The sequence below is a fragment of the Grampus griseus genome (assembly GCF_964374135.1).
Source record: "Grampus griseus genome assembly, chromosome: 13".
NCBI lineage: Eukaryota > Metazoa > Chordata > Mammalia > Artiodactyla > Delphinidae > Grampus > Grampus griseus.
The window spans coordinates 185,701-194,105 of record NC_139007.1 but is presented as its reverse complement, the minus strand read 5'-3'; the positions used below and the strand labels follow the sequence as shown (position 1 = coordinate 194,105).

Sequence of the window (8,405 nt, the reverse complement as noted above, 5' to 3'; positions counted from 1 at the left end):
CAATTAAGAAGTCTTTGGATGTTTTATCTTCAAGAGTAATTCAGATAATGGATTACTTGAATTATCATAAACATTTAGGGTTTAACAGATTTGTTACATATAGACGTTGTATCATGGATTTAAAAGACCATAGCCAGCGGGCAGCGGCGGGCGGAGCGACCGAGGGGCGGCGCGGGCTGGGCGGCGGGTGCGGGGGTCCGTGCTTCCTCGCGGTGGAGGGCTGGGGTTCGCCGGAGACGCCGGGTTGCTCCGCGTTGCCAGGTTACCGAGCGCGTGCCCCGCGCCCGCTCTTCCGCCCGGGCCGCCCTCGGCGCTGCCTGAGCCGCGGTGCGGGCTGCGCGGGGCGCCGGTTCCGCGTAAGCCTGGGTCGGGCGCTGCGTGCGGGACTCTCGTCGCGCGTGGACAGGGAGCGAGCGTGCGGGGGACGTAGGGCGCCGACCTGAGGCTCCCCGGCGCTCCGGCTCCGCTCAGGGCGCCCGCTCAGGGGCCTCCGGCGCGAGGCCCCCTTTGTGGTCAAGATGGCGGCGCCCAGGCGGGCCGCGCCGAGGTGAGCTGGAGCCGGGCCCGGAGAGGGGCGAGTCTGCCACGCCCAGGACTTGGACCCCGGGCTGGTCTCCCGTCTCCCGGGGAGCGGCGGGTGAGTGGGCGCGGCCGCGCGTAGGTCCCTCTCGTGGGGTGGTCAGCTCTCCGTGCGTCCGCGGACTTCTGTCGTCTGATAGATCTGGGGTGGCCCAGGTTGGAGGCGAGGGTGCTTGATTGTGGAAACCTGAGGGGTTTAAGGACTCTCTTGGGATCGTTTCAGACCCCAGCAAGAATCTGAGCAAGTTTCCTCCTGACTCTCTTCCCGGCTAAGTTTTCTCGCTTCTCTGAAGGCGCCAGGTTTTCTGAATCACCTTGTTACCCGGGGGGATACAGTTGGTGGTTCTGACCGTGGAACGTAGGACCCGGCGCGGGGAAGCCTGAGCTGGTTCTAGTTACTTTGTTTGCAAAGCACTTGTCTTGTCTTTGGAATCTTTGTGTATGTTACCAACGTTGGGAAGAGCCAGCGTTTTCTCCTCCAAAACACTGCGAGGGGTAACTTTATACGTAAGAAACAAGTGGGCGTTCACATCCATCTCTTTTCCAGCCACTGAGTTTTGGTTGTGTTTCCTTTCTTTAAGTTTGTCTCGTTCTGAAGTGATAACAACAACAACAAAAAAGACCATAGCCAATTACACAAAGTATACTCTAGTCTCAGTCCTGCCATTAATTAGCTTAAGTCATTTAATTTTTCTAGGCCTCATTTTTCTCATGTGATGTTTTTTCATTGAAAAAGTATAGTTTCTAGAAGTCTCTAATCTCTGTGCCATAGTTCAGCTTGGAGAAAACCTGTTCTTATCCAAACTCCATGACATTGTATTTCCAGCTCCAACTTTGGACTTTGAGTGAGTTGGGGGCAACTTTTTAAGGATATTTTCACACAGCTTTTTTAGTTAATATCAGTCTAGCTGACTTGTCATACTCAGACTTTCTCCCATATTCTTTTACCAGTGTGTTCCTTAGTCATATATATAAAGACTGTTGTGGGAAAAATGACCTCCTGGGTCAGCTTACTGCTGATCCTGTTCAGTGGAGTGAGAATTTCCATGGCACTGATTAAAACAAATCCTGAATTGCATGGACTTAAGATAGCAGAGAGGGGCTTCCCTGGTGGTGCAGTGGTTGAGAGTCCGCCTGCCGATGCAGGGGACACGGGTGCGTGACCCGATCCGGGAAGATCCCACATGCTGCGGAGTGGCTGGGCCTGTGAGCCATGGCTGCTGAGCCTGCGCGTCCGGAGCCTGTGCTCCGCAACGGGAGAGGCCGCAACAGTGAGAGGCCCGCGTACCGCAAAGAAAAAAAAAAAAAAGATAGCAGAGAGGCTAAGAGGTTTGAAGTTAGACATCCCCAAGTGTGAATTCTACTGTGACCCTCTTCTAGCTCTAGAACCTTGAGGAAGTTGCTTAAACTTTCTGATCTTCACTACTAGTTTCCTCATCTGTATCTTTTTCAGGACTATTTATCAAGCATCTTCCTGTTCTCTATGCTTGGACGTATCAATGAATAAATTAGACAAGAGCGTTTGCCTGCGTGCTCCTTCTTGCATGCTTTCTCCCTCCTTACACTCTCGTGTGGAAACGGATGTTATAAATAAATTCTATGCTTTGTCACAGGTTGATGGGCGCTACGGGATAAGGAAAAGGATGTGAAGCTGACTGAAGAGGCTTGGGTTGGGAGTGCTGGAGGAGTGTACAGGTAGGTTCTGATTTTAAATAGGGTAGTCAGGGTGGATTTTATAAGTTGACATTTGAGCAAAGACTTGAAGTGAGGGAGTTGTCAGAATGTATGAGGGGGAGACCACTCCCTGGGAGCAAGCATAACCAGTCCCAAAACTCTAAGGCAGAAATGTGCCAGGCAGCTTGGAGGAATATCAAGGAGGCCACCCTGGCTGACTTAGTCAGTGGGGAGGAAGAGACAGCAGGAGGGCTGTAGGTCGGATATGTGATGGGATGGATTGGGTAAGTCCTGGGAGGCCATCCCATGCATTGTGTCTTTTACTCCAAATGTAGGCAGCCAGGGGCAGGATTTCAGCCGAGGTGTGGCATGAACTGTCTCTTGTTTGAAAAGCATAACTCTATCTGTGGTCTTGAGGATGTGGGGAGAGAGTGGAGTCAGGGAGAATCTCGGGAGGTGACTACAGGATCCTCAAGGTCTATGTTGGTGTCCTGCACCAGGCTGCTAGCGGCTGGTAATTCTCAGAAGTGGCACATTGGGAAGGTTGTGACAGCATTTCATGGTAGATTGAATGCAAGAATGGAAAGGAAGAGGGGGTCAAGGGTGAATTCGAGATTTAGGGCCTGGGGAACTGGAAAGGTGTGGTTACTGTCACCTAAGATGGAAAAAGTTTGGGGTAGAGCATGTTTGGGGGATTAAAGACCAGTTTTGGAGGTATAAGATTTGAGATGTTTTCGTGACGTCCAAGTAGAGATGCTGAGTACACAGTTGGATACACAAGTCTGCAGTTCTGAAGAAAGATCTAAACTAGAGATACACTTTAATACAATGGAGATATTAAGAATAATTACATGGAAGCGCTATTTTAAAGATAAAATGAAGTAATGCAATTAGCACTCTGTCTTCTCAAAACATTTAATAACTGTTAGCTAAAATAATTACCTGAAACAAAAAAATACCTATAGTTTCTTTTGTTGTTTGCAGTAAAAGTGAATAAAACGTCACAATTATTTTAATAGTATTTGTGACACAGTAGTTTTAGTTAAGACACCATGACTACAAACATTTACAATAAACCTTTCGATCTCCTACTTTTCACTCTGATAGGGTACTTGGAACCATATTTTGTAAGGTTTAAGTTAGTTGTTATAGGGTACCTCTTTAATTAGAAGTAATTCTGAACTGTCTAGTTCCATGCAGTTTTATATACATATATGTATAATTATTATTTTATGATTTATCAAACTCAGTTGAAAATTTGCATCACTGATATACATTAGAATTTAAGCATTTACCCAGGTATTCAAGGAAAAAAATGTACTTGTCTTGTAATTTCCATAGGGGTACTTACTTTCACATCTTCCCTTCACTTTGCAATTGAAAACATGGCAGGGGAAATATTATCTTACTGGTCTTTGAGTTCCCCTTAGCTATCTGCAAGTCTTTAAACAGCCTTTGTGGCTTAACCAAAATTCTCTTGCATCTTCATTCCACTAACAGATATTGGTCTAAGCATGTACTTATACTAAAAAATGCATGACCACGTTGTCTCTACACATCTATAATTTTATGTTAACACTATCATTATGTAAGCTATACTTTAATTGTAATTATAACAGATTTTATGTCAACACACATCCATTTCTAGTGTTCATCTGATGTTCAAGGGGAGAGCAGCATATCGTAAATTTTATCAAAATATAACATCTGAAGAATAGAACAGAGGGTAATTGTGTAATTCTGTATTCACTCTAACTAAGTTCAGTGGAGTTGGCATAATAGAATTAAGATGGAAAAAAAAAGACATCGAGGTACCATGGCTCCCTCTCCTAACACACCCTGTTCGTATCCGAGAGCAGAGGCTCGGCACCTTTCTGTACAGAAATGGAGACAGGAAGAGGCCAGAGGATGAATGACAGGCACGAATGAGGTGGAACTTGAAGAGCAACATGGAAATGAAATACTGCTTTTGTATTTGGTAGGTGGGGAAAATGTACCAGCGTGTATGCCTACTGGGACCACGTTTTCCAGAACAGTTAAGCCCAGTGTCAACTGTGCTGTCCCACCTTCCTCGTAAGTAGGAACATACTGTTACTTGAATCTTTGCTTCCTGTTTCTTGATACCTGGTTGAGAAGATTATCACAGGAACTGCATCTTGTTAGCAAATACACTGTTTTGAAATGATTGACACTCACTGAAGAGTGGCAACTCCAAGCTTGCTCTCTCTTGATCTTGGACTATTTAAGTCTGGAGTGTAGGAGTGGGTTATGGGGAAAGACCATTGGAATTCTTATGTCTTCAGCATAATGGTTATAGCATAATGGTTAGGAGTGTAGGTGCTGGTTCAAATCTCTGCTTTCCACTTGCTAACCATATGAGCTTGGGCAATTTACCTGATTACCTGAACCTCAATACTCCTGCCTATAAAATGATGTTAATAATATTTCATCCTCATAGACTTGTTTTCAATGTTAAAATGAAGTCACTTACACCAAGCACTTAATACAATGCCTAGAGCATAGTAAAGTCTATTATTATTACTATTACTACTACTACTACTACTATTATTATTATTACTATCACGATGCCAGGTGCTATTTTTCCTATTCCTTATTCCATTATCTTCTGCCCTGTCCCCCCATTTCTGTCTTGTTTCTGTACAAGGGTAGGTTTGTCACAGAGCATTTTCTTTCCCTAGTGTCTGACTCTTAGTCATCAAGGTGACTGGTCCACGACCCGGCATTCATTGCTGCTCGTTGAAGCAACCCATTTTGAGAAGGGGAGTTGGATATTGATGCCAAGTTGGGTCAAGGAGAGAGAATTTTCTCTCTTCTGCACTCCGAGCGCTAAGTGAAATATTCAGGCCTCAGAAGGAGAATCAGGCAAAGGGCAACATGCTTGATTTCATACCTTAGTGATTAAGAACAAGTCAGACAGGCTGGATTTGAACTCATTTCCGTCATGTACTGACAACGGGATCTTAGGTGCATTTGTAACCCCTCTGAGGCTCAGTCAACATCTGAAAGAGACGAGTAACATTATCAGGACCTAGCGTATAGCCTCGCTGTAATAAGTGAGTAAATCCTTTTAAAGCGTTCAGCACGTTGTTTGGCATATAAACACTTAATAAAATATAGCTTCTTTGACTACTACCGCTGCTAATATTATTAAGTAGCTGAGCAAATCTGAGGCCCATTTTTTTCTTAGATTGCACATAATCATTTGGACAACCAGCTCACACTGATCAACCGTTGCTTATATATGAACCCATGAACCCAAAGGTGCTTTAACTCTCTCGCAGTCAGAGCCTGTTCTGGGGGCAGAAGCAACACCGGCACTACCCCCGTCATCTTTGCCTTTATTGTCACTACACTCGCAGGCCGTACTGAGCACTTTCTGTGTGCCAGGCACCAAATTTAGCCCTGCGTATGCACTATATCATGTAGTTCTCACACTCAGGTGGGAGACATTATCATCATCCCCAATTTTCAGATAAAGACGCTGAGGTGTTGGAAAGGTAAGAAACTTGACCCACAGCAAGAGATGGAGCCGGAGTATTCAAACCCTTCTCTCTGACCTCAAGAACCCTTAAATATTAGCCTACTACTACATCCTGGTAAGAAAATCTGCTTCCAGCCACTCTGGTGAGAGTAGAAATGATTCTCAATCCCCACATTCCTCTATTGCCCATGCCATCCTAGCCTCAGGACCAGGGGGGAAAGGAAGTGATCTCTTCAAAGAGCAGCCAAAGGGAGCCTTCTCCCTTCTGCCTTTTCATGATCAACTAACCAATATTTTACTTCCTTCTTAAGAGTCCCCACATGTTCCTTTTGGTACTTAGCTTGGCGTTTTAGAATTCTGACATTCTGTACATGACTCATCCACTGTATTTCATGTTAATTTATTGAGGTCAAGTATAGGGTCTTACTCATCCTGAAGTCCAGTTATCCCCTGTCGCATCTAACTCTGTTCTTTTCTTCTTGTAGGACATCTGCAGATATTTATTTGAATTTCGTTGAATTGTTCTCATCAATAGTACATTAAAAGTTATACAGAAAGGGCTTTCTTATAAGGAAAACCATCTAAATAGATTTCTAGCTGTTTACTTTTTATAGCACTATTATAGAGATTATAGATCTCCAGGTAATATTTTTTATATTGAGTTCTTCATATCATCTTATTTTTACATATAATGATAAATCTGAATTTTCTCTATCAAAGCTCTGAGACTTCACTGGCTTGTAACTTAGCTTGTTGATTATGTGTTGTTGACTTTTCCATTTACAATGATATTTGATCCTGGTAAGGATGGGGCTGGGTGGGAAGGTACATCTTAGGGCCATAAATTGGTTTTGTAGAGAACTAACATAAAGCTCTAAAGTCTCATCATATTTCTGCAGAACTCATGAATCATTTTATTATAATTCCATTCATTCAGGGAGTATAAAACCATTTTCAAATTGTTATTCCTAATTTGTTCATCTTCTCTTCCTTAGTCTTAGTGAGAAGAGAGCAGGCTGAATGGAAGAAAGTCATTACGACCACTGGGGCCACTAGGGTAGGCATCAGTCCCAGAGTTTTGTTTTCATCTCTCCACTATTAATATTGGCTAATGTCTTGAGTGCTTACTTGGTGCAAATTACTTAGCCGACCATGGCAAATGGATTGTGTCATTTCATCCCCTGATAGTCATACAATTAATGTATGTATTATTATGATATCCCATAATGCATACATGGAACAGAGCCTCAGAAGTAGTTATTTGCTCATGAAAATATGGTAGATGTGGAATTTGGACTCAGGTCTGATAGACTCCTAAATCACTCCTAGTGATTTTTACCAGTAAATTAAAGTTGTATACCTCTGGAGAGTAGATAGTTTCTAAAATTTCCTCAGCTGTAACGTTTTATAATTAAATTTTTGTCTGATTGCAAGCTTAACAATTAAGATGGGTAGGAAGGCATGCCAGCCTGTTGAATGGAATTTCCCTGAAATAAGCCTGTTTTATGACACCAGTTCACTCATTCATTCATTCAGCATGTATTGAATGTTTGCTCTGTGCAAAGGCATTTTAGGCATCACAGTGGAGTGAGCGCCCCTTCCATAGACTCTCCTGCAGCACTCAGAGAAGTCTTGGACTGGTTTGCCTGTTATGGAATGGGGCTTGGTGATAGAAGCCTGGTTTGTCCTGCACTGATAAAACTAAGACATACTCATATGAGTTTATAGGCATCTTGAAGCTGTGGGATAGTAACACACATGAATCTTACCATTTTTGCCTGGGATTAATGATATAAAGGCTTTGGATTTGGGTATGGAAAATGGGTGCAATTATGGGCGTGTTGGTTCTACATATATATGGACATCACGTGTCATCAGCCTGCAGCTACCTGCCATTCCTCACTACTCCTTTTCACAAACCAAACAAGTACCTTCTTACCTCTCCTGTGGATAAGCTCTTGACAGTGGCACTAGGGCCTCCCTCAATAAGTACATCATTGGCTAAACCAGTGGTTTCTCAGATATGCTCATTGAACAACCCTTAAGGTGGATTGACATTCCGCTGCCTAGAATAGAATATGGTGTTCTTTAGAAATCGGGGGGAAAAAATAGGCCACCAGATGTACTTTCTTTAATTTAAATCGTTTATATATATATATATATATGAACAATTGTTATATATGTGTATGTATATTTGTTCATATATATGAATGATTTAAAATTGAAGATATATATATGTACATATATTTGTATATAAATATATATAAATATACACACATATATGTATATAAATATATATAAATATACACACACATATATATGTATATTTAAATTTTGGCTTCTGTTAGCAAGTAGTAAATTAAATTATTAGCAGATCCATACTGCAGGGAAATAACCAATCAGATTTCATTCAATAGCTTGCTTTTTTGTAGATTTATGGTTGTGATTTTATATCTGCAGGTATGTTTGCTGAAGAAAATATTTCTACCACTTTTCACAAAATTAAATTCATTTAATACCAATGCAGCATGTCTCAAATGTCTTAATACAGTTTTAATCTTGAATCGCATCAGAAGTATGAAATTAGAAACATACCCCAAAATCATTTGAAGATATAATTACTTTCATTTCCCTTATACTTTTGAGACTT

At 42.4% G+C, this 8,405-nt stretch overlaps 1 pseudogene across 1 annotated transcript in view; it reads right to left on the bottom strand.

Moving 5' to 3' along the window:
* Positions 1–467: 467 nt before the first annotated feature.
* The window catches only part of LOC309831826 (centrosomal protein of 78 kDa-like), a 72,808-nt pseudogene continuing 64,870 nt past the window's right edge, over positions 468–8,405 (bottom strand). The window contains exons 15-16 of the transcript in view: positions 1,028–1,171; positions 468–766 (exon numbers count right to left, since the gene is read on the bottom strand). The product of the transcript in view is annotated as a centrosomal protein of 78 kDa-like (transcript). The remainder of the gene's footprint in view (positions 767–1,027; positions 1,172–8,405) is intronic.